The sequence below is a fragment of the Lepidochelys olivacea genome (assembly GCF_965140295.1).
Source record: "Lepidochelys olivacea isolate rLepOli2 genome assembly, chromosome: 2".
Lineage (NCBI taxonomy): Eukaryota > Metazoa > Chordata > Testudines > Cheloniidae > Lepidochelys > Lepidochelys olivacea.
The window spans coordinates 227,723,280-227,750,571 of record NC_140412.1 but is presented as its reverse complement, the minus strand read 5'-3'; the positions used below and the strand labels follow the sequence as shown (position 1 = coordinate 227,750,571).

Below are 27,292 nucleotides of genomic sequence, written 5' to 3'. Positions count from 1 at the left end.
GATACAGTCATCCTCGTTGTCAACAAAGCTTACTGTAAATGACATCTTTTCACTGTGACTAATGTTGGGAGTGCAATCCATTATTATGGCATAGTACTTCACTTTACCGAGCCACATCAATATGTTGTCAAGCACTTTCCTTGCCATAAGGTCAATCAATTCATTTTAAGTTGTTTTGCTGTGGTAATGGTCCGTAGCTTCTTTACGAACTACTCGACATAGGTGCTTATGCATGACATCCTATTTCCCAAGGAACTCTATCAAACCAAGGAAATTACCATTATGTTCAGTGACCAACTTATCCAACTAGCCCTGGAAAGCCAAATTATTCTTTGCAAGGAAGAGAGTAATTGAGATCAGACGCTCGAGAACGTTCCTCCAATGCTCGGTTTCTACATTCATAATGCGCTGGTTTTCTGCAACTGTGCATTTGTGCAGCTTGAGCCTGGATTTGACCTCCATCTATTTGCAGTAGGCTGTAAAATGGCTGGGTGACTTTTCATGATGCTTCAGAGCATCAGCTACGTTATGCCAGTAATTGTGCCCAGCAAGTGCAAACAACAATTTGTCATTCTTGACAAATATTTTGCAACAAAAACAGAACACTTGGTCAGTTGATTCTGAGTAAACTAGCCAACGTTGATTCAGTTTCTTACTATTCTCTAGCACTCTTTCGCAGTGTGACTTGGAGACATGGCTCTTCTGCTCATTTACTGGAAACATTCTAACTTCGATTTTGCCCAGCCCATTCAAAATTGTCCAACCAATACTGGCAGAATTTAGGCTGGCCAGCCATAAAGCAGGATCTGAGGTATCTATCTGTGGTGTGCAATTTTTCTCACTGCTGTTTCTGTCATCATGCAAGGCTGATTCTTCTTTATCGTTTCTCTTCTTTTATGTGAACCACTTTTTTCTTTATCAGCACTCTCCTTCATGCTGCCAAGAAAACTGGACATTTCTCCATCAGCTTCCTCACATTTCCATTTCTTATCTTCAAGTAAATCGGCTAATTCCTTAGTAATAGGACTTCAATCATTTACCCTTTGCTCCTCAGTTTCTTCTGCACTGGGACAATTGCTACTGCCTAAGCCCGGTCTATGCTGTTCTGTTTCAGATATTTTCCCATCAAATTTGCCCCTTGCTGCAAATTAAACTGTAATTGAGCTTTTTGCTTCCTATACGGAGCTCCTGAAGGCTTCTTTGGGGGCATCTTTTATTTTCTATGTGGGAAAACAGACAGTATTAGGGAGAGCAAAAGACTATGTTCCGCAGTTTTAGAAAGTCATCAAACATTACAGGTTAAGCATGGCAAAAGTAGTAACAGTATTTCTTTTATATTGTTATGTAGATAGGGGTTCAATAGATATCTCTGATGTCTCATTAAATATGTCATTAAATTTCAATTTTTTTAATCACTATTTACACGCTTCAATTCTTAAAACACAGGTACACTTTCACAATTACACAATAAAACAAGGTTCACAATATTTCAGCTGGGCTCTCACTTCATTCACTTAGTTCATCTAACTGACTGACTGGCAATGTCCCGCCCCTTATATATGTGTGAGGGCGTGGCTGACAACATTCTAGAAGGTTTAAGGAAAATATAGTTCTCAGAAAGTCTGGAAGGTTCCATGAGATTCTGCAAAGGCCCAGAACATTCTAGGAGGTTAGTGAAAAATGAATCCACATATGGAATACCTGAAACGTACTTCAAACATTCTATTTTGTCTTTTGTCACTAACAACAAAAGGAGCACTCCAAGCCTGGTGCCCCTAAGCCCAGCACCCCAGGCAGTCGCCTGGGTCGCCTACCCCAAATTTTGGCCCTAGAGGTGAGGCTGAGCCCAAGTCCCTTTAAAGGGCTAGCCCACTCTGTGACAGACTACCACATGTGCTATTCCTGCATGGGAGACTTTAACCCAGCGTGTTTGGACTTCCTGAATTTGCACCTGATTTTTCCATTGTGGTTTGCCCATCTCTCTTCCCTACACAGAGGGGTTAGGATGTCCAGTCTGTTGGTCTGAGAGCTAAGGAAGACTAGGGCCTGTGCACGTGGCTTCACAGGGTCCTGCCTGATGTTTATGATGTAAGATGGGAAACCTGTGTAAATGAATGCCAATGGGAGCAGCATTAAGTTATGTTCTTACTAGTTCCAAATTTGAAGGAGGACAGTACAACTGATTGGAATTTTTCTTCTGTAAAAAAATGACCTTCAGGGGCAAATCAAAACTTTCAGCTGGAACAAAAAATTGCAGGGCCTCACGGAACCTATAGTTCAGTTACCCCATGTGCCCATTCTCCTTTCTGGGCTAGACTTCCTGGGCAGACTGCATCTCCCATGTACGTCTACAGCTCCGGATTTCCCCACTTGCTGAGCTGCCATGGTTCATCACTGGAGATGCAATCCAGCTTGCCCCTTAGAGGAGAATGGGTCCTCTAGGCAGCCACATTACAACTCACACAATATGCCACAGTGATATTTCTTTTCAGTTTTGTGGGGGTTGGGTTTTTTTATGACAAACCAACATTTCCCATGGAAAGTAGCACTTTAAAAAAAGTTGATTGAAAACCAAATTTTCTGTCAAAAACAGTTTGTTGATGAAACATTTTCCACCAGCCCAGGACAAGCCTGTGGAAAGCAAATGCCCACCCCACCATCACCACCATGGAGTCCAATCCCTGTGGGATACCCCTCTTTCCATGTTCTGTTCCCAGTTCTGCTGCTTTCTACCCTGTCTGCTCTCAAAACATGAGAACACTTGGTGCTTCCATTTTTTTTCAGACCTTGTGTTGCTAGTCCTCAGTAGTCTACCACAATTATTAGCGTATCCCCGCTCCCTTAGCTGGTGGGTGGTACTTGAAAGAATGTGAGGGAACAGGATTTCCCCAGGATAAGGGAGATATTGATATATTCCCCAGGAACAGGATAATGGCGCGAAGTGTTTCTATGATAGGTGGTGTTCTCTGGTCTAGGAAAGGCAGGCACTGTTGAGTGAGGGCTCTGGCTGCATTCAAATCTGTTGAACTTTTAGACAATGTGGTCTCACCTCATTCCTTTGGTTACCCCTAATGTCACACTATTCAGATTACAGAAGCTTCAAGAAATCCTACTCAGGAGCAGGGACCCAGTCTCCACACTGCACAAACACAGCCAATTAGGCCCTGACTCAAGCAAAGCACTTAAGTGTATGCTTAAAGCTTAGCATAAAGCTTAATTCCCATCAGTTCAACACAGTGCTTAAGCATATGCTTAAATGCTTTGATGAACTGGAGCCTTGATAGGGAAGCAGGGTATAATTTTAGAATAAGTAACTTGAATTTGGTTCATACTTAGTACTCAATACTAATCAGCCACAATTATTTTCAGCAGTATTTGGGGACATCATATGAGTCTAGCTGAACCTTGACTTACTACCCCTATTGACATTATAGCTGACTTGAGCCTGTGCTATTAGCCGGTCACTTTCATGGAAATCAAATTTAATAATTAGGGATTCAGAGCAAATGATAGGAAAATTTGAGTTACATGCATCATGAATAAAGTTTTCAGATGGTAAATTACATTTGATTAATGCTATAGGCATAACAATGCTCACACTTTTGCTGTGCTGATAGCAATGAATGTGACTCTGATATCAAGGCCTCTGGACTCTCCTATAATAATAATAATTACAAAATTATTGAAAATAAACTGTAGGGTGCCAGCACTAGTGGATCAGTGAAAAACACAATAAACAAAAATAAAAATACTGCGTAGAAAATATTTTGTTAAAAGAATCTTTTAATTAAAAAACTGTGAGACAAGGCATCTCTCGAGGGCCCAGAACTTTACTGGGCACTTTGTAAAACACAGGTCCCATTCCAAGGAATTTGCAATCTAAATGCAACCCGACATAAAAAATAAGGGCCACAAAACAATGATGAATGTCAAAAGAGAGAGGAAGGACCAGGGGAACAATAAAAAGAACATGTGATTCCATGGAGAGATTTGACGGTCCCACTGTTTTCTTATCACCGTTCTTTCCCCTCACTTCATTTCTGCCTTTCCCTCCCCTTCTGCAAAACATCAGAAGACTTTTAGTTTTAGGGAAGGATTTGAATGAGGTGAAGGAAAAAACAACTAAAATCCCTGTAAGTGACAAAGGGAGATTAGCAAGCTGCCAGGAGCATTTGGTGTTGTCAGAGATGACTTGCTTCCGGGAGGTATTTATGCTAGACAGACATATGGGCCATCGTGCCTACCGGAAATATGTAACTGACTTCAACAGCAAATTCTCAGGCAGCTGATATCACATTTGTGGGGATGTGTGTCTAGACTTTTGCAATATACTGTCTGAATCATTCATGGTGTCCTATTGTATGGAGGCTAATTTATGGCATGTCAGCTGCTGCACAGGTGACGAAGAGATGTGGAGGATTGTAACATGCATATTTTACCTAGCGTGACTGATTAACTTTGTTATCCACTTCGGAGTATTGTGGGTGGCCACATTAATTGCTTCATATAGTTATTTAAATTGATGAGCAGAATGGCGCTGGTTTTGCGAACGCAGATGATAATATTTATCCAGTCTTGCTTTAGCTAGTTGCTCTTTTCACTTTTTAAAATAATTTTAAAAAATACGTAATGTTAGAAGTGGTGAAAGGCGCTGGATTTACACGGCTGGAGCCCGAAGTCCACGTTAGCCACAGGTGCAGCACAGACACCAGCACTTCCCCTATCTAGAACGAAGAGAGTTGTTCCTCTGTCTGAAGGCCAGGCGGGATTGTTATGATCCCGGAGTCTGATCTCCTCCATAACAGAGGCCATGGAATTCCACACAGTAATCCCTGCCACAAGTCCATCGCTTCTGGCTGAGCTAGATCATAACTTGTAGAAAGACATCCAATCTTATTCAGTGTCCAGGCTCATCTGAACAATAACCTTTCTTCCAACCCTCCCAGTAGGGCTTCCGATTACTACCAGAAGGGGTGGTGGCTTTTTTCATGTGGTTACTTGCTCATAGGAATTGGACCTGACACCCTCTTTTATTTTATGCTGTTTGTTCTATTTAGGTAGCTAGTGACTGCTGCTGGATAACATATTAAAGTAATTTTTTGTGCTTTGCAATTGTCATATTGAAAGGAACTTGTTTCTTGTAAAGGTAATTGTGCTGCATTTAGATGACACTTTTCACTGCTTTGTTTTTCCAAGAGTTTGAGACCAATGACTTATACCGCAGTGCTGGCATATGTACATAAGCAAAACAGCCTTCAGGCACTCACCATCTGTGTTTAACTGTCAAAAGTTATATAAATGCCAATTAATGCAAATATTGACAATTCATTGGATCATAGTATCATAGAATATCAGGGTTGGAAGGGACCTCAGGAGATCATCTAGTCCAATCCCCTGCTCAAAGCAGGACCAATCCCCAACTAAATCATCCCAGCCAGGGCTTTGTCAAGCCTGACCTTAAAAACTTTTAAGGAAGGAGATTCCATATAGTCTCTAGGTAATGCATTCCAGTGCTTCACCACCCTCCTAGTGAAAAAGGTTTTCCTAATATCCAACCTAAACCTTCCCCACTGCAACTTGAGACCATTACTCCTCATTCTGTCATCTGCTACCACTGAGAACAGTCTAGATCCATCCTCTTTGGAACCCCCTTTCAGGTAGTTGAAAGCAGCTATCAAATCCCCCCCCCCATTCTTCTCTTCCGTAGACTAAACAATCCCAGTTCCCTCAGCCTCTCCTCATAAGTCATGTGTTCCAGTCCCCTAATCATTTTTGTTGCCCTCCGCTGGACATTTTCCAATTTTCCCACATCCTTCTTGTAGTGTGGGGCCCAAAACTGGACACAGTACTCCAGATGAGGCCTCACCAGTGTCGAATAGAGGGGAATGATCACGTCCCTCGATCTGCTGGCAATGCCCCTACTTATACATCCCAAAATGCCATTGTCCTTCTTGGCAACAAGGGCACACTGTTGACTCATATCCAGCTTCTCGTCCACTGTAACCTCTAGGTCCTTTTCCGCAGAACTGCTGCCGAGCCATTCGGTCCCTAGTCTGTAGCGGTGCATGGGATTCTTCTGTCCTAAGTGCAGGACTCTGCACTTGTCCTTGTTGAACCTCATCAGATTTCTTTTGGCCCAATCCTCTAATTTGTCTAGGTCCCCCTGTATCCTATCCCTACTCTCCAGTGTATCTATCTCTCCTCCCAGTTTAGTGTCATCAGCAAACATGCTGAGGGTGCAATCCACACCATCCTGCAGATCATTAATGAAGATATTGAACAAAACCGGCCCGAGGACCGACCCTTGGGGCACTCTACTTGATACCGGCTGCCAACTAGACATGGAGCCATTGATCACTACCCGTTGAGCCCGACAATCTAGGTGGCTTTCTATCCAACTTATAGTCCATTCATCCAGCCCATACTTCTTTAACTTACTGGCAAGAATACTGTGGGAGACTGTGTCAAAAGCTTTGCTAAAGTCAAGGAACAAAACATCCACTGCTTTCCCCCAGTTGTCTCATCATAGAAGGCAATTAGATTAGTCAGGCATGACTTGCCCTTGGTGAATCCATGCTGACTGTTCCTGATCACTTTCCTCTCCTCTAAGTGCTTCAGAATGGATTCCTTGAGGACTGCTCCATGATTTTTCCAGGGACTGAAGTGAGGCTGACTGGCCTGCAGTTCCCAGGATCCTCCTTCTTCCCGTTTTTAAAGATGGGCACTACATTAGCCTTTTTCCAGTCATCCGGGACCTCCCCCGATCGCCATGAGATTTCAAAGATAATAGCTAATGGCTCTGCAATCACATCCGCCCATTTCTTTCGCACTCTTGGATGCAGCGCATCCAGCCCCATGGACTTGTGCTCGTCCAGCTTTTATAAATAGTCCCAGACCACTTCTTTCTTCACAGAGAGCTGGTCACCTCCTCCCCATGCTGTGTTGCCCAGTGCAGCAGTCTGGGAGCTGACCTTGTTAGTGAAGACAGAGGCAAAAAAAATCATTGAGTACATTAGCTTTTTCCACATCCTCTGTCACTAGGTTGCTTCCCTCATTCAGTAAGGGGCCCACACTTTCCTTGACTTTCTTCTTGTTGCTAACATACCTGAAGAAACCGTTCTTGTTACTCTTAACATCTCTTGCTAGCTGCAACTCCAGGTGTGATTTGGCCTTCCTGATTTCACTCCTGCATGCCCAAGCAATATTTTTATACTCTTCCCTGGTCATTTGTCCAATCTTCCACTTCTTGTAAGCTTCTATTTTGTGTTTAAGATGAGCAAGGATTTCACTGTTAAGCCAAGCTGGTCGCCTGCCATATTTACTATTCTTTCTACACATCGGGATGGTTTGTCCCTGTAACCTCAATAAGGGTTCTTTAAAATACAGCCAGCTCTCCTGGACTCCTTCCCCCTCATGTTATTCTCCCAGGGGATCCTGCCCATCAGTTCCCTGAGGTTGTCAAAGTCTGCTTTTCTGAAGTCCAGGGTCCATATTCTGCTGCTCTCCTTTCTTCCCTGTGTCAGGATCCTGAACTCGACCATCTCATGGTCACTGCCTCCCAGGTTCCCATCCACTTTTGCTTCCCCTACTAATTCTTCCCGGTTTGTGAGCAGCAGATCAAGAAGAGCTTTGCCCCTCGTTGGTTCCTCCAGCACTTGCACCAGGAAATGGTCCCCTACAGTTTCCAAAAACTTCCTGGATTGTCTGTGCAGCGCTGTACTGATCTCCCAGCAGATATCAGGGTGATTGAAGTCTCCCAGGAGAACCAGGGCCTGCGATCTAGTAACTTCCGTTAGTTGCTGGAAGAAAGCCTCATCCACCTCATCCCCCTGGTCCGGTGGTCTGTAGCAGACTTCCACCACAACATCACCCTTGTTGCTCACACTTCTAAACTTAATCCAGAGACACTCAGGTTTTTCTACAGTTTCATACCGAAGCTCTGAGCAGTTGTACTGCTCTCTTACATAAAAGGCAACTCTCCCACCTTTTCTGCCCTGCCTGTCCTTCCTGAACAGTTTATATCCATCCATGACAGTACTCCAGTCATGTGAGTTATCCCACCAAGTCTCTGTTATTCCAATCACATCATAATTCCTTGACTGTGCCAGGATTTCCAATTCTCCCTACTTGTTTCCCAGGCTTCTTGCATTTGTATATAGGCACCTGAGATAACTTGTTGTTTGTTCTGCTTTCTTAGTATGAGGCAGGAGCCCTCCCCTTTCGTGCTCTCCTGCTCATGCTTCCTCCCGGTATCCCACGTCCCCACTTACCTCGGGGCTTTGGTCTCCTTCCCCCGGTGAACCTAGTTTAAAGCCCTCCTCACTAGGTTAGCTAGCCTGCTTGTGAAGATGCTCTTTCCTCTCTTCGTTAGGTGGAGCCCGTCTCTGCCTAGCACTCCTCCTTCTTGGAACACCATCCCATGGTCAAAGAATCCAAAGCCTTCTCTCCGACACCACCTGAGTAGTCATTCGTTGACTTCCATGAATCGACGGTCTCTACCCAGGCCTTTTCCATCCACGGGGAGGATGGACGAGAACATCATTTGCGCCTCAAACTCCTTTATCCTTCTTCCCAGAGCCACATAGTCCTCAGTGATCCACTCAAGGTCATTCTTGGCAGTATCATTGGTGCCCATGTGGAGAAGCAGGAAGGGGTAGCGATCCGAGGGCTTGATGAGTCTCGGCAGTCTCTCCGTCACATCGTGAATCCTAGCTCCTGGCAAGCAGCAGACTTCTTGGTTTTCCCGGTCAGGGCGGCAGACAGATGACTCAGTCCCCCTGAGGAGAGAGTCACCGACCACCACCACCCACCTCCTCCTCTTGGGAGCGGTGGTCGTGGAACCCCCATCCCTAGAACAGTGCATCTCATGCCTTCCAATCAGCGGAGTCTCCTTCTGTTCCCTTCCCTCAGATGTATCATCTAGTCCACTCTCCACATTAGTACCTGAGGAGAGAACATGGAAATGGTTGCTTACCTGTATCTGCGCTGCTGGTACATGGACGCTCCCCTTTCTTCTTCTGGAGATCACATGCTGCCAAATTTCTTCACTGTCCTCCTGTCCCCGCTGCGCGGCCTGCTCTGAATCTTCAGAACATTGTGCCCGTAGAAGCATATCCTGATGTCTGTCCAGGAAATCTGTCCAGGATCTTTAATACCTGCTTGGACAATAACAAAAAACCAAACCAAACTATGCAGGCACATCATTAAAACTAACTTACAATTACACTTGTAAGTACACTCTGACCAGGAGTGGTTTTTAAGGAATAATATCTCAGCTTCAACAGAACAGTGTGCCAAGGCCTAAAGTCTCATTTTTAGAAGTAACTGGCAGATATTCCCCAACCTTAGCATGATTGTCTCTTTGGATATGATGTCCCTTCTGAAAATATGCAGTGGCACTGGTAGCAGAATAGCCAGACTATCCAAAATGCTTTGTGTTTGGAGGTATGCCCATTTCTGTCTGTCTATCTTCAATATCTTAAAGCAAAGTGGTCTCCCAGAACCTTCCCCAATGGAGAGGATTGGTGGTTCAGTGGTTAAGACACTGACTGGACTCAGGAGATCTGAGTGCACTTAGACAAATCACTTAGTCCAGCAGGAGCTGAATCAGGTCCTTAGTCTCTTTGTGCCTCAGTTTGTCACTTATAAAATGGGGAAAGTAAATCCAGGTGTTGTAATACGTTAATTTTTGTATGTGAGCTGCTCACACACTTCTGTAATGGGTGCTATATAAGTAAGTAGCGAGTGAGTGCAACACTGGTTATATTAGTAAGTGTGGGACCAGATCCTTCTGTGTTATTGTCCACTAAATTCTTGGGCCTTTCTGTAGACACTTCTACAGAGAAAGATCAGGCTTAATGCCACTTTGAGAAGAAACAGTCTTTGGTAGTCTCAATTATGGAAGGGTGATCTTCCATAAAAACCTGAGCCTGCAAATGCAAAAGTAAGAGCATTATCTAGTCTATCTGTGCAATAACATCACCTAACACATACATGCACTGAGACCTTGATTATCCAAATAATCATTGGAGACACCGAATAAAAAGTATGGATTATAATAAAATTCTGGATACTTTCAGAGATATCGGGCAACATGCCCATGTTTCAGATAACAAAGTTTCAAATAATTGAGATTACTGATAGGGAGAATACTTAGGCAAGTTGCTTAAGTGCCCATAGGTTCAGTATCAGTGCTAAGATTCAAACTCCAAGTTCTTTCCTGTCAATCATGTATCCAGAATACTAGACTATCCGTCTCTGCTTCAAAACTCTGACTAAAAATCTCACTCCCTATAAATACAGAGGCAGAAATGGAAGATGGGTCATGAGAAACCAACCAGGATCCTTAGAACCCGTTTAAAATCTTAATGTTAAAATAAGGAGTTTGAATTCAGTCTGTGCACCAACCAACAACTAGCCCAGAGCACGAAGCAGCAGATAAGCGGCATCTTTTCTGCTCTCTCCTGACAACAGTTGCCACTGCCATGTTCTTCACCTACTGTGGGCAATCGAGCAGATACTTTAGTTGTGTTATATGGCACGCACTACAGCAGTCCACTTATAGAGTCAAATACCGCATGCATGCAAGTTACCAGGAGAGAGAGAGAGAGAGTAAAAAGAACAAAAAAGAGACCCAAAGAGGCCTGTCACAACTGACCATGTACAGTACATGCTCCCTAGAAATGTTTAACATTTTATTCATTCTAAAATGTAAAGAATGCTGAATTTACTAGTTTAATTATTTGCTTTTAATTTCAAACTAACTACCTTATAAAAGGGAATGAAAACTGATTTTTCTAGCAGGAATGGCTGGCAGAGCCTGACAGAAGCTATTTGCCATTTCATCTGAAATAATTATGTGAATTGTTTTGGTTTGCCACCCTTTCCGCCCTTTGTGTATTATTACATTACTGTTAAACCAATTGAAGTTCAGTAAACTAGACTCCTACAATATATTAAATAGATCAGATCATAGTGCTATTCTCTAACACTAGGGAACAACGCCCTTTAGACTGACTTGGAAAAGCTCACCAATTCCCAACTATTCACCCATTCAATAAAGGATGAAAAGCAATTCGGTGGTTTTATCTCGAGTCAGGGGAAAGCTCAAAATAAAAATATCCTCTTGATGTTTTCCTTGAAGATTTCTCTCATGTAATCGAAGTTACTCCCTCTCGAACCTGTGAGGCACTTTTAAAAATGGAGAGAGGTCTCCCTTTACACTTGATACTGTTAATGACATTCATAACCTCTTTGTGAAAGGACATGGGAAACAAATATACTGTTGCTATGCGTTGTTAACAAAGGAAACATTCAAACCCTTTTAGGAACTCTACATTGGCTCTATGCCATGGGACAAGTCCCTACTGGGGTGAAACTCACATAACTGCCTATGGTGGCTTTAGGGTCACTTTGCTGCGGCGCTCTCCATGACAACTGAGTTGCTACACAAAAGCCATGTTTGAGAACAATGAGAGGTAAGGATATGAGAGGTTTGGGCATTTATTTTACTTGAATACCCTTGGCAAAGGTGATAAAAATTAGGATTTCACCTTTAAAATCAATCAGCCTGTTAAAAGTCCAATTCATGAAGCCAGATTGTACAAACAGCAAATAATCTGATTCTTTGTGAAAAATCAGCCAAGATGAGAAAGGACTTCTACACAATCATTTTTAGCGAATACTAAGAACTATGCAGACGTGGCTCTATTTTTCTCAACTGTTCAACAACTAATCTGTTTTGGAGACAAAGAGCATGTACAGTGCGTCTTCCTGTTACCCCACATATTAATGAGATTTTTCTTTTGCTACATCTTGGTTGCAAAAGATTCAAACGCTAATGACTATAATTTGCATGCATCTCTTTTGAAGTCTGTATTTGATGCCACGTCTTGACACCCAAGCAAAAGTTTTCAGTGTTATACATTAATAACTGTTTCATATTTTTGTACTCAAGAAATCTGTGGATTAACAGTCACAGCAATAGGCTTACTTATGGGAATAAACCTTTTTCATTACTATTAGTCAAAGTTTCAGGGCAGGATGAAGAAGGTGAAGTGGTTCCATATATATGAATCCTGCTTTACTCAGAAACATGTGTTTGTTCTGCAATGCCTTGCAAATTTTACCTGTAGAAGGCTGGTGCTAAGTTTTTCCTCCTAGGCAACAAACGCTTGAAAGAAGGAAATTTGGTTTAATAATCTATTGATGGCATAAAGGCAGTTTCTATATGTTGTTACATTATTTATGGGAGGAAATGGGAATCATATAGAACCCCCCTGAATTTTTAGAGCTTTCTAACCTGTATTTTGACAAGTAACAAAATTATCTTAATCTAAAAGAGAATGGAAATGATGTTTTACACTCATGCAATACAGCCCTGCCTATTTATTGGCTAGTAGAGGGGGTCTTTAATCCCTCAGACAAAAGTATAGAAAGATCCAGTGGCTGGAGCTGAAGCTTGACAAATCCGAACTGTAAATAAAGTACACATATTTAACAGTCAAGATAACTAAATGTTGGAGCAATTTACCAAGGGATGACAGCTTTCAGAGTAGCAGCCGTGTTAGTCTGTCTCTGCAAAAAGAAAAGGAGGATCTGTGGCACCTTAGAGACTAACAAATTTATTTGAGCATAAGCGTTTGTGAGCTACAGTTGACTTCATCAGATGCATTCAGTGGAAAATACTGTGGGGAGATTTATATACACAGAGAACATGAAACAATGGGTGTTACCGTACACACTGTAACGAGAGTGATCACTTAAGGTGAGATATTGCCAGCAGGAGAGTGGGGCTGCGGGAAACCTTTTGTAGTGATAATCAAGGTGGGCCATTTCCAGCAGTTGACAAGAACGTCTGAGGAACAGCGCCGGGGGGGGGGGGGGGCGAATAAACATGGGGAAATAGTTTTACTTTGTGTAATGACCCATCCACTCCCAGTCTCTATTCAAGCCTAACTTAATTGTATCCAGTTTTCAAATTAATTCCAATTCAGCAGTCTCTCGTTGGAGTCTGGTTTTGAAGTTTTTTTGTTGAAGAATTTCAACTTTTAGGTCTCTAATCGAGTGACCAAAGAGATTGAAGTGTTCTCCAACTGTTTTTTGAACGTTATAATTCTTGACGTCTGATTTGTGTCCATTTATTCTTTTACATAGAGACTGTCCAGTTTGACCAATGTACATGGCAGAGGGGCACTGCTGGCACATGATGGCATCTATCACACTGGTAGATGTGCAGGTGAACGAGCCTCTGATAGTGTGGCTGATGTGATTAGGCCCTATGATGGTGTCCCCTGAATAGATATGTGGACACAGTTGGCAACGGGCTTTGTTGCAAGGATAGGTTCCTGGGTTAGTGGTTCTGTTGTGTGGCGTGTGGTTGCTGGTGAGTATTTGCTTCAGGTTGGGGGGCTGTCTGTAAGCAAGGACTGGCCTGTCTCCCAAGATCTGTGAGAGTGATGGGTCGTCCTTCAGGATAGGTTGTAGATCCTTGATGATGCGTTTGAGAGGTTTTAGTTGGGGACTGAAGATGATGGCTAGTGGCATTCTGTTATTTTCTTTGTTGGGCCTGTCCTGTTGTAGGTAACTTCTGGGTACTCTTCTGGCTCTGTCAATCTGTTTCTTCACTTCAGCAGGTGGGTATTGTACAATTAACTTAGGCTTGAATAAAGACTGGGAGTGGATGGGTCATTACACAAAGTAAAACTATTTCCCCATGTTTATTCCCGCCCCGCCCCCACTTTTTCCTCAGACGTTCTTGTCAACTGCTGGAAATGGCCCACCTTGATTATCACTACAAAAGGTTTCCCGCAGCCCCGCTCTCCTGCTGGTAATAGCTCACCTTACCTGATCACTCTCGTTACAGTGTGTATGGTAACACCCATTGTTTCATGCTCTCTGTGTATATAAATCTCCCTACTGTATTTTCCACTGAATGCATCTGATGAAGTGAGCTGTAGCTCACGAAAGCTTATGCTCAAATAAAGTTGTTAGTCTCTAAGGTGCCACAAGTCCTCCTTTCCTTTCTACCAAGGGATGTGGTGGATTCTCCATGAAAATATCTTCTAGTTCAACCAAAAGTAAGGGGCGGATGTAGGAATCACTTGGTACAATTTTATAGTTTGTGCTATGCAGGATGTCAGACTAGATGATCAGATGGCAATGGTCCTTTCTCATACTGAAATCTATTAATTTATTTTAGTATCCTAAATTCCCCAAAATCATGAAATTCTGAAATTCTTCAGTTTATTACTTTGCATTTTTTTCTGCTTTAGGTTACTGAAGTTGTTGCTTGGGCTTTTTGGACTTCCCATCATGCAATGGACTAAGTGACATCATTAGCACCACTGCAGCATGAGTCTACCTGTGAGGAAATGGTAAGTCAGCTTTTCTTCAATACTGAGCGGGTCTCTGTTTGTTTTATTTAATATTCTTATTTTGTATCCTGTAGGTATAGATCCACTCAATGTTGAAGAACAGCTGACTTACGTTTTTCTTTTAGGCAGACTAAACTCCCTCCTCCATCACTGATCAGCGGTGATACTAACATCCCCAGGTTATTGAATTTTGGAATGTCTGAGCATGAACAGGAAGTCAAGCAACCCCATGGCAGCAACTTGGATACCTCAAAACAGAAAACAAACCCCACTAGCTAAACAACTGAAGAATTTAAGGAAGTGTATGACTATTTTTGAAGTACTTTTGTCCAAAGTGGGAATTTGTGCATTCAAGACGGTAAGTGATGAATTTGTCTATTTTTTACAATTTTTAGAAATGGATAGTTTTATCATGTATGCTAGACTCATAAAGCATATAAGGAACTAATAAATAAGCATGAATTGTCAGCAAGAACTTACCTATGGAAGAACACAACACCCATTGGCACAATATAAGATACAATATTGTAGCATAATCACCCAGCTGATTACTAATACTAAACTAAGTTACTGTTTTATCTTTATATTTTTGCAGAAAATAATTGTAATACACTCTAATCAAATAAAATTCCAATCATTAAGATTCAATGTACCTTAAAGTATTAGTACCTCTACACTAGTCTAAATATTGCACCTCTGAAAATCAAGCCACTGATATAGGTGCCTTAATATGAATTTAAGTATATTCTGTACGGGCCTGATGAAAAGGCCACTAAATTCAGAAGGAGTCTTTTTGTTGCCTTTAGTGGGCTTTGAATCAGGCATTATATCCTGTACAATATATAATGTTATACAAACTGGAATTTTTACACCAACTCACATTTGATACACACAGCGCCTGTCAACACTTCAAGCTGGGGGTGTAATTCCCAGCTTGAGGAGACATATCTGTGCTAGCTCTGATTGAGCCAGTGTGCTAACAATAGAATGTAGCTGCAACTAGCTTTCAAATTGCTGCATTATGCCTGTTTCAGAGACACGACCCTACAGCTTTGCGGATTTGGATTTGGAGGCCTCATGTAAATTAGCTCTTTACCTGAGTTGGCAATCTAGGGATCATACTCCCCCCTGTCCTGCATAGTATTGCCACCTGATCACTGCAGGGGTGAATTCTTCCTAGCCACTTTTGTTCCCACTGAAGCAAGCATGTAAATTGCACTTCCTTGTGCCTAAGAGGGAGGGATGAAGCCTGTAAAGCCTGTAAAGTAAAATTTGCAAGCATTAGTACTGCAGTATACTGGCAAGGAAATGGACTGCTTAAGTGCTGCCAAACCATTAAAATAGCAGTAACAATAACTATTGTATCTGTCAACTTGAAACTTGTTTCCCTTGTTCTGGCTGTCCAAACTTCTGGTTTAAAGTTATACAAGGCTACTGGCTTGTGCAACCCCCGCTCCCCTCTGGCTTCCTCTTTTGGAAGTGGAAACACAGTGCATATTTCATTGGCTACTTTTGTTCTTTCCTGACCTAGGTCCCGATTCAGCAAATCATGAGTAGTCACACTGTCTTCATAAGACTACACCTGTGCTTAAAGTTATGCATGGGCTTAAGTGCTTTGCAGGATCAGGACTCTGGCATGTTTCTGAATATTTCAAATTCTACAAATATATATTGTGACAAAGCTCTGTCCTGGTCTCCATGGGTCCCACGTTTCCTGGCAGATTTCGCTAGCCTCAGAGGCTCACTGTGACCCTCCATGTAACCCTTCTCTCTCTAGAGACAAGGGTCACAGTCTACTGAGCCATTTTCATCATAAGCCAGCAAGGGAGGTGAGGAGAAGCTATCCTCCCTTGCACAGTCTCTGTTGTCTCCCAGTCTCAGTGACTAATCGGGGGGGAGGGGCAAAGGGGGGAGCCCAGGCTCACCCTCTAATCCAGGCTCCAGCCCAGAGACCCTAATAGTATCAGCTATGGTAGCTGACCTTTTAGAAACATGACACATACAATTCCCTGGGCTACTTCCCCACAGCAGCCCCCGCTTCCTCAAGCTCCACTTCACCTTTACCTCAGGGCCTCCTTCCTTGTGCCTGATATGGTGTGTACTGCTCAGTCTCTCCAACAGCACAACTTCCTCCCACAGCTCCTGACATCCACACCCACCTAACTAACTGGGAGGCTTTAAACTAGTTTCAACCAGCCCTGATTGGCTTCAGGTGTCCCAATCAACCTAGCATTCTCCCTGCCTTCTGGAAAGTTCTTAATTGGCCCCAGGTGTCTTAATTGACCTGGAGCAGCTGCCATTTAACTTATCTTGGTACCAGGGATTTGTTTAGCCTGGAGCTAATATATCTATCTCCCACTACTTTTCTATAGCCATCTGGCCTTTCCCAGTCACAAGATGTGACTTTCTGTATCTTGAGTTACCTTTCCCTGTTGTCTTGCTACAAGTCAGAATTGCCAAAGATTGCTGCCATAATGTTTTTGTGTGAAATTTTAAGTGTACAGAATTGTAAGAAACAGGAAATTCAAGCAAAGATTGAAATTAAAAATCTAATTACAAATGAGATCCAGAAATTGTGGAACCCCAAAAATTTCACAGCAAAAAAAAGTCTGGAGGATCCATAAACCATGCAAAGCAAATTTAAAAAAGGCGTGTGTATGAAATCCTACTTTAAAATATCACCATATCTATCCAGAAGTATTTAAACAAAGATCCATGTACAAAACAGACGGATTCCCATTAATTTGTTTATTTTGTCTGGAAAGATATTTGCTATGATGACTGCAACCGACTTTCTCTATTTGCCAAACTCACTATGCACAGAAGAAGTGTTAGGAAGACTGTGTGTTGTCACTTACATTTTTGTTACATAAATTTCTAGTTGCTCAGATGCAAACGTACTAAAGTGAAAAGGTTTGATTCTCCACTCACACAAATGGTGGAGTCAGGTAGGCTGTGGAGTTACACTGAAGTCAATATAAGGAGTACTTGTGGCACCTTAGAGACTAACAAATTTATTTGAGCCTAAGCTTTCGTGAGCTACAGCTCACTTCATCGGATGCATTCAGTGGAAAATACTGTGGGGAGATTTATATACATAGAGAACATGAAACAATGGGTGTTACCATACACACTGTAACAAGAGTAATCACCTAAGGTGAGCTATTACCAGCAGGAGAGCGGGGCTGCAGGAAACCTTTTGTAGTGATAATCAAGGTGGGCCATTTCCAGCAGTTGACAAGAACGTCTGAGGAAAAAGTGGGGGGTGGGTGGGGGGGGAATAAACATGGGGAAATAGTTTTACTTTGTGTAATGACCCATCCACTCCCAGTCTCTATTCAAGCCTAACTTAATTGTATCCAGTTTGCAAATTAATTCCAATTCAGCAGTCTCTCGCTGGAGTCTGTTTTTGAAGTTTTCTGTTGAAGAATTTCAACTTTTAGGTCTGTGGTCGAGTGACCAAAGAGATTGAAGTGTTCTCCAACTGGTTTTTGAATGTTAAAATTCTTGACGTCTGATTTGTGTCCATTTATTCTTTTACGTAGAGACTGTCCAGTTTGACCAATGTACAGTACCCCCGATAATGTCACGGCAAACCTGGTGGCTGAACTTTGTGACTTTGTCCTCACCCATAACTATTTCACATTTGGGGACAATGTATACCTTCAAATCAGCGGCACTGCGATGGGTACCTGCATGGCCCCACAGTATGCCAACATTTTTATGGCTGACTTAGAACAACGCTTCCTCAGCTCTCGTCCCCTAATGCCCCTACTCTACTTGCGCTACATTGATGACATCTTCATCATCTGGTCCCATGGAAAAGAAGCCCTTGAGGAATTCCACCATGATTTCAACAATTTCCCTCCCACGAGCAACCTCAGCCTGGACCAGTCCACACAAGAGATCCACTTCCTGGACACTATGGTGCTAATAAGCAATGATCACATAAATACCACCCTATACCGGAAACCTGCTGACTGCTATTCCTACCTACATGCCTCCAGCTTTCATCCAGCATCATCAAGGATCTACAACCTATTCTGAAGGATGACCCATCACTCTCACAGATCTTGGGAGACAGGCCAGTTCTTGCTTACAGACAGCCCCCCAACCTGAAGCAAATACTCACCAGCAACCACACGCCACACAACAGAACCACTAACCCAGGAACCTATCCTTGCAACAAAGCCCGTTGCCAACTGTGTCCACATATCTATTCAGGGGACACCATCATAGGGCCTAATCACATCAGCCACACTATCAGAGGCTCGTTCACCTGCACATCTATCAGTGTGATATATGCCATCATGTGTCAGTAATGCCCCTCTGCCACGTACATTGGTCAAACTGGACAATCTCTACGTAAAAGAATAAATGGACACAAATCAGATGTCAAGAATTTTAACATTCAAAAACCAGTCGGAGAACACTTCAATCTCTTTGGTCACTCGACTACAGACCTAAAAGTTGAAATTCTTCAACAAAAAGCTTCAAAAACAGACTCCAACGAGAGACTGCTGAATTGGAATTAATTTGCAAACTGGATACAATTAAGTTAGGCTTGAATAGAGACTGGGAGTGGATGGGTCATTACACAAAGTAAAACTATTTCCCCATGTTTATTCCCCTGCCCACCCCCCCCCACACCCCCACTTTTTCCTCAGACGTTCTTGTCAACTGCTGGAAATGGCCCACCTTGATTATCACTACAAAAGGTTTCCCGCAGCCCCGCTCTCCTGCTGGTAATAGCTCACCTTAGGTGATTACTCTTGTTACAGTGTGTATGGTAACACCCATTGTTTCATGTTCTCTATGTATATAAATCTCCCCACAGTATTTTCCACTGAATGCATCCGATGAAGTGAGCTGTAGCTCACGAAAGCTTATGTTCAAATAAATTTGTTAGTCTCTAAGGTGCCACAAGTATTCCTTTTCTTTTTGTTAATACAGACTAACACAGCTGCTATTCTGAAACCTGAAGTCAATACTGTTCCTTCAGTTTATGACTGGCACAAGCGAGATCAGAATCAAGTTGATGTGTTTGCATACCTCCAACTGAGCACAGAATTTGGTCCTATTAACTGTGTACATTGCTAAAAACATTTTTAGCATTTATTTTAGTTTAATATGCTGTCCTTTTTCACTACTGTTAATATAATGGTGAATCATGATAATGTGAAATTATAATTAAAAATATAGAGGGGTTTAAATTCACATGGCAGAGTATACCAGATGTAGCAATCCTGCACTGGCAGAAGTCTGCCTTGTTGACCTAATACTGTAGGTGTTTTTCATCTCTGACTTATATGGTTCTATTTTATTATTACTGTGGTTTTAGGTTAAGATCAGATTGTTATCCTTGCCATGTCATTTAAGTGTAGTTACACAGAAGTAAATAGTCCTGAGGGACTCTCTTTCTACATTATCATCCTATATTTTAAGACACCCAACAGCAAGCAGCTCTGAATGTAGCAGTGAGCCCTTTACAGCTTTGAAAATGAAAAAGCTTTCAAAGCAGGGTTTAAAAAAAGTGCACAGCTGAAATGAAAATCAGTAAGAACAGCTAGTCTGTTCAGTGCATCTTGTACCTCTTCACACAATTTTCCCTCATGGGGTTGAGATAAAAAAAAAGAGTGTATCTTAGTTGTGTATAATTAATGTCAAGGAACTGTGATTGTACAATGACACAAACTATATTACTGCGAGCAAGCAGTAAAAAGAATTCATGATTGCTCAGCACTTTATACTAGAGAATGACGGAGAAAGTCACTTTAAATTAATGGTTTTAAGGCCTTGATGTTGCCCTGCCACTTTTCATAAATCTTTTCTGAGCTATATCTCCTGTGAAAAGGGGACTTCACAGGCACTTAGGGAATACCAAACAGTACATTTTTCAGGAGAATACTGTTCTTTACATTTTGCTTCAGAAAGCTTCAGAAAGAAGTATTTGGCATTTAGTGTGATGTTTATATTCTACTGACTGCAAAAAGGTTTCATCCTTCTCAAACAAGATACCTCTCTTCTAAAGGCCTCCTAGACCTGTATTATAAAAAGTTGACTCCTTCTGCCCCCAATTAGTTGTGTTTAAACTTTACAGAAGATAACTATTCAAAGGATCATTCCACCTCTACATGGTGGAGTTCACCTCTGGCCATCACCAGGCCTACATACCATTTAAGTGAGACTTCATATTGCCTAGGCCTTGAGATGGCACTCTGCACAAGGGTGACTTTCACCCCCCACCAGGTTCTTCCTATAGCCATAAGTTCGTCACAGTTTCAGCTCATAACTAGCATGTTCATGAGTAAGTAAGGTACTCCTTTGTACAGTTTGTCTTTGAACAAGTAAAACAAGTGATCAGCAGAAAAAAGTCCCGTCCCCCGCCCTAGGGCACACAAATATTCAGGGATGGTTCTTTTCAGTATTCACAGCTGTGACATTATTTACTGGAGTTCCTTGTAGACAGGAGGTCAGCATTGCTGTATATCTTGTAAAATATCAGTCACTTGGTGTGAACCCAGTGTCAGAGAGCACAACTCAATCAGTTTAAAACAACGGGATGTCTTTGCGAATATTTGGGCACTTCCAAATATTTGGGAACACAGTGGGGTTGGGAAATACCAGTGTGCATGTGCCATAGAGGCTTGGTGTTTTGGTAGCAACAGCATGTTTCCTGCTGACATTCCTCAAGATACTCAGTACTTCCCCCTCAAAACCTCTTCTGGATCTTCTATCCAGCAGAACTGGTGTCATACGTACTAAAGCAGCTCTAATAAATAGCTGTATCCTCACATACATGTTCTTTTCAGAGGGCTGTATAAAGGAACAATGAAAGTCTGCAGGTTAATAGATTTATTTCACATTGACAAATTCATTTAGCATAAAGTGAACAAGGAATCAGTAGATCACCTACCTTAACACATCCAACAGCTACTTATGCTCCCGCTAGTACCACACCTGATGCCAAAGTGCTTTTTTTACCTCTACATTCTCTGCTACTGAGTCCTAAAACACTTGAGTGATAGCACAAGGGACTCCCTTATGACTATCATTTGCTAAAAACAATCCCTTATGACTCCCTCAGGACTGCTTCAAAATCATTCCCAGTGTGATACGTACAGAACCACTAATGCATTTTGTTACTAAAAACCACCACTTCTTGACAATAGAATCCTGAAAGGGATTCCTACAGGAAACTTAAATATGAAGTGAAATCCTATGATCCTTCCACAAACTAAGCCATAAGTGTCACAGTTCTGGGCAACTGCATCTGTATTCCACCTTCTGTGGTCCAGCAAGGGCACCCACTTGAGGCGGTCTGCTCCTCCTCTGTCATGTCTCTCTTCCTCCTGAACAGAATATTTCCAGAGTGCACAGCTCCCTGCCTGTACTGTGACTTTCCCAGCAAAGTCAGGCTTTACTCTTCTCCTCAGCGATGGTAAACAGTGCAATTGTTACAGTTAAATTACCATACAGCTCTTTCCAAGCAAGCACATTTATTCTTAAGGTAAAATAATTACAGAGGAAAACATATTAAGAACAATAAAAGAATGTACGTGCATGCTAATAAGCTTACCAGAGATTAACCCCTCATTCTGACAAGGGCTATAGTTGGTGATAAGTCTTTTAGGCCCCCCCCACCAGGTTCTTCCTATAGTCATAAGTTCGTCACAGTTTCAGCTCATAACTAGCATGTTCATGAGTAAGTAAGGTACTCCTTTGTACAGTTTGTCTTTGAACAAGTAAAACAAGTGATCAGCAGAAAAAAGTCCTGTCCCCCGCCCTAGGGCACACAAATATTCAGGGATGGTTCTTTTCAGTATTCACAGCTGTGACAATATTTACTGGAGTTCCTTGCTAGCAGCTTCCCCTACTGGCTAACATGGAACTCCTGCAACAGCAGCCATGCAGCTGCTTGCAGGATTTGTCTCCACCCTGACTCTGCACATCCTCTGCTGTGACCTCCCCCATCTAATGCAGGATTCAAACTCACCATCATAGCATGCCAGTCTTTGCTGGTAATTCTCCCTGTCCAACAAACCCTGTTAGGAGCACAACTCACAAGACACTTCTTCCTTACCCCTTATTTTATCCTGGAGTTCTATGCTGGAACCAGGGACAGCTGATAGTTTAAACTCCATGACTCTATTAATTTTTACAGGTTACTACTCAACAACATGCAGTGGGTCACTGGATAGTAAAAATTAGTTGGCTTATTTCTCTGCCTCTGTCAAACAGAAGTGCCAGAAAGCCCAACTAAGTTGTTTTTAAAATGCTGTCTAAAAAACAGATCTTCTCTCAAGTCCCCAAGAAGCAAAAGCAATTTTAGAGAAAAACCAAGATAAACAACAAGAAAAATATGAAAGCAAAACAGCAAGACCTGGTTGTGTATTCTCTTGAAACACCAAGTGTTAATCACAGATTGCAGCAAGGAAGAGAGTGGAGGAAGCAGAGAAAAGGGTGCTAAGAAGGTGACATTTTGTGATTGTGAATGGTACAGTGATTACGATACATCCTCTTTCTGTAAAGGATAACATGTATCAGGCTGAAATCTTGGAAATACCGTCTGTGAGTGATGACTGATAGGGAACAGTTTTGCTATTTCTTAATAGAGAATTTGTTTCCATTATTGGACTATGCACAGGCTCAACACCCAACTCAAACTGTTGGTTGGATGGATAGTTGGGTTGCAGATCAAGTACTTATATGCCCCTCATGACCACAGTACCTGAACACTTGCACTGCATATACGGTCCAGTTGAAATTACCGAGATGAAACAGACATTTGGTCCTACAGGCTTAATTAATCAAACTAAAATCTGCATTTTATTTTTTGCTATGTAACTTGGGGAGATTGTAGTAGGCAGATGAGATGACATTTCAAGCAACTTTATCTCAAACAACTTTCTGTGTACACAGAAGAAATATAAAGAACATAAATTTTGAATTCAGGATAGGATATCTTGTGTGTGTTACACTGAAATGTCTTCCTGATCTGCACATAAGGAACTGAACAGATGGCTCTCATATGGAAATCCAAGCTGTACCTTTTTTTCTGGTGCAGAACACTGATCTGTACAGCTTCATTAGGTTCAAGGTTTTACTCATACCCTGCCATTAGGTTTATATGCAGAGCTACTATTGGTTTCAAATAAATTCCATATTACAAAATAATGGCTGGATATAGTCCCAGGTTTTCCAGTTCCCTTCTGTAGTAGTATCCTTCTACTTTCCAGTTACAAGTTTTCTCTACTAGCATGTCAGTCTACTGAGCTTTAGATAAATTAAGTTTTTGTTAAAACAGAAATCCTATATTGCGTCACTGGTACTGGTACTTTACATTTTTCCCCCTTATCTTTGCTTTATAGACCACAGATCCCCATATATCTGCAATATGAAACTTGCTTGCTACTAATTACATTTGCTATATAATATCAAATTAATTTTCTAATATGGTCTATTACAAAACTTCTTTAGTTGCCAGTGATGAAGATTCTTGGGCAGTCTTAGTCACCCACTTATTAGTACCGTTCTACTTATGACAAGATTACATGTGTTCAGGTTTTTAAAATGCTTAAACAGCAAGGTGCATTTACTTTGCTTTATGTAAGAAACTGATGAACGTGCAAGAGAAGGTTAATGCAATGGGCAAAATTAATCAATTTCAAGTTTCAACTAATAGCCTTAATAGTTGGGCAAATCGCATCAAAGGTTTCTGTTAGATGGGTGCTAAGGCTAATTTGACAGTGTCTGCCATTAAGAAACAATTACTGGCTTTAAAGTGGCACTTCTTTTTATCTTCCCTTTTAAGACAAATGAAGGCAAACTAAGAAGCAGCACGGAGGAGAAAATATTGCAGCTAACAATAAATTGCTGGGCACATGGCTCAAGTTCATTTCACTTGCATACTTCGTAGAGCAATAAAATGCAAGAACTACAACCTTACCTTGCAGCATTTTGTATTATGTAAGTAAAACATATATGCTATACATGTGATTTAGAGAAGGGATGCTACTGGATGTGTGTTTCTTAGAGTGGTGGTTCTCAAATTTAGTTGATCAGGCCCCCCCTTCTTTGTGTCTATAGTTGTTTACATCCCTCCCCTCCCAATTACACATACTGGCACCCAGCTCTGAAGGCAGAGCAGAGAGTAGTGGCTGCTGGCTGGGCACCCAGCTCTGAAGGCAGAGCAGAGAGTAGTGGCTGCTGGCTGGGCACCCAGCTCTGAAGGCAGAGCAGAGAGTAGTGGCTGCTGGCTGGGCACCCAGCTCTGAAGGCAGAGCAGAGAGTAGTGGCTGCTGGCTGGGCACCCAGCTCTGAAGGCAGAGCAGAGAGTAGTGGCTGCTGGCTGGGCACCCAGCTCTGAAGGCAGAGCAGAGAGTAGTGGCTGCTGGCTGGGCACCCAGCTCTGAAGGCAGAGCAGAGAGTAGTGGCTGCTGGCTGGGCACCCAGCTCTGAAGGCAGAGCAGAGAGTAGTGGCTGCTGGCTGGGCACCCAGCTCTGAAGGCAGAGCAGAGAGTAGTGGCTGCTGGCTGGGCACCCAGCTCTGAAAGCAGGGATGTGCCAGCAGCAGCTCATAAGTAAGGGAGGCAATGTGAAAAATGATATTTGTCATCACTTTTCACAGCAAACTTACTGTCCCGTTGCCACTCGTGTTTCTGCCCTGCCACTGCCACCCTGGGGCTGCTAACTGGAGCCCCACTGCCTCCAGGTGAGGGATTGGGTGCAGGGGAAGGAGATCCTGAGCCCGGGTGATGGGGCTCCGGCTAACCCCTTTATTTCCACCTCCCGGGTGTGCATGGCCCTTTTGCATGAGCCCCAGCTACCCAGGGCTGACAGCCAGAACTCTTTAAAAAAAAAAACCCTCCCCAGCTCACACCTCCCTTGACACATTCCCATGCCTCCCTCGGGAGACCTTCCCCTTAGTTTGAGAACTGCTGTCTTAGAGCAATTTTCATTGCACTACTTCAACATTATCAGCTAAATGCATCGCTGTCAGGCTGTGGGTTCCTGGCAGTAGAAAGTCTGTCTGGAGCAGGATGCAACAGTGCCAGCTTCCCACAATCCTGGCTCCACCAGGAAGTCTGAAACTGGCTGGCACATAAAGTCATAGAAATGTAGGGCAGGGAAATGTGGGAGGGTGCCTGATGTGGACATCCAGGAGCTGGGCTGATTCCAGAATGAGTGGGGTGAGATGGAGAGAGAGAATGAACAAACATAGGGTCTACTCTTGCACTGAGAATCATGCAGGGCAGCGCACAACCCACATACAGGATTGGGGTCTGAGTTCTAAAGCTCTTTGCTTTTGTGGCTCTGAACCCTAGCCTTGATTTTACCACTAAGATAGGTTTTGTTTGGGGTTGGTGGAGGCCTTTTTGGCATTGAATAGAATATAGGCAGCAACATCAGTGCACATATTTCAAGGTATCGAAACTAGCAAACCTTCACTCAAATGATAAACATCCTGCTATTTCTGTGAAACTAGACTCATCAAACTGTCCTTCTGCTGTTGTAAATTCTTTACTTCAAACTAACAAAGTCTAAATATTTTATTCAAAATCTAAAAGTCTAAATTCAGTTTGTTAACCTCTTCTGCACTGTATTACATCAGATTGCTTGCTCAGGAAATCCAGTAAATGTGTTTGCATTTAGGGCAGATATTCAAAAGTGCTTGCAGCAGCAGGTCTGATTCCAGACTTGTTTTTTCCCCATAGGATCCACACATTTGGATGGACATTCCATACAAAAGTGTTGCCATAGTATATGCATGCTCTGGCACTAGTGAAGAGCCTAATGTTCTTCTAAATGGATTTAACTTAATGTACACTGTGCCTCTACACAAAGTAATGACACATTTTTTCTTGCAGTGTTCCATAATTTAGATGATGAGTCATTGACATTCTTCAGAAGGCTTTGCAAGTTGCTTCATTCTCATAACTTGTTTTGTTATCAGAATTGTTCTTTCTCACAATCCTAACTTGCAGTCTTTACAAGTCTGAAATGTATAACGGCTCATTAGGAACCTAGACAAGGCAGGGAGGGGAAGAACAAGAAAACAAGCAAGACTATTGATCATGAAAGCATAGAATCAAGTAGCACTCAAAATAGATGAATCAGGATGAAATCAAAATAACACAAGGCACAGATCAAAGCTGACCCGGAAACTACAATACCGTGCATAATAGTATCTTTTTTGTTGGTTGATATTTTCTAAGACAAGGGAGATGTTGTTTACAATTCTCATTACCAAAGAATGGCATTGGATACCACTGTTAGTAATTCACACATACATCCAGCTGAAAAGAGTAAATAGATGGCAGCGTGCGCATAGTATGTGTACAGTATAAATACTTTATTACTAACACCACAGACATAATGTGTTATCTACACAAAATGCTCAGCAAGCTGTGAACATCTTAAACTAAGCAAAGTCCAAAGAGTGGTATGGGTAGGTTTCATTTTGATAGTGATGGTAGTAAATGCATGGTTAAGGTCGTTTTCTCTGGAAGTAAGATTAAAGTCCCTTTCACAATTCAGTGATTGAATTTAGTGTCTGAATCTACTATAATTAATGACCAGAATATAGTTTAGATTTTCCATGACATCTGGATAAATTAGTCCCTAACATTTCAAATAACATTTAACAATCAGTTTTGAAATTTTGGTCCTTACAGCCACTCTCTTCTTTCTTCAAAAAAAAGGACAAGTCACTAAAACTCTAAACTTTACCACACGTTCATCCTCACAAACTCTCAGACATAGGCCAGCTCTCCAATGTTTCAGTTTACCACAAAAAGAGTTATTTCCCTTGTTCATCACAAACTAATTTAGCTCTGCAAAGAAAAGCTTACAGATAGTCTAGAAGTGCCAGCTTCTTCCATTTTCTTAAGCTGTCTGCCTGGCTCACTACTCTG

The 27,292-nt window shown here is 42.2% G+C and overlaps 1 protein-coding gene and 1 long non-coding RNA gene across 2 annotated transcripts in view; both read left to right on the top strand.

The window, feature by feature from the left end:
- Positions 1-27,292, top strand: part of ZNF804B (zinc finger protein 804B) — a 344,219-nt gene that overhangs the window by 163,985 nt on the left and 152,942 nt on the right. The window lies entirely within an intron of this gene.
- On the top strand, positions 11,395-24,275 carry LOC311517104. The gene is made up of 4 exons (XR_014710590.1): positions 11,395-11,477; positions 14,274-14,375; positions 14,501-14,733; positions 24,190-24,275. It is a non-coding gene; the product is annotated as an uncharacterized lncRNA (long non-coding RNA).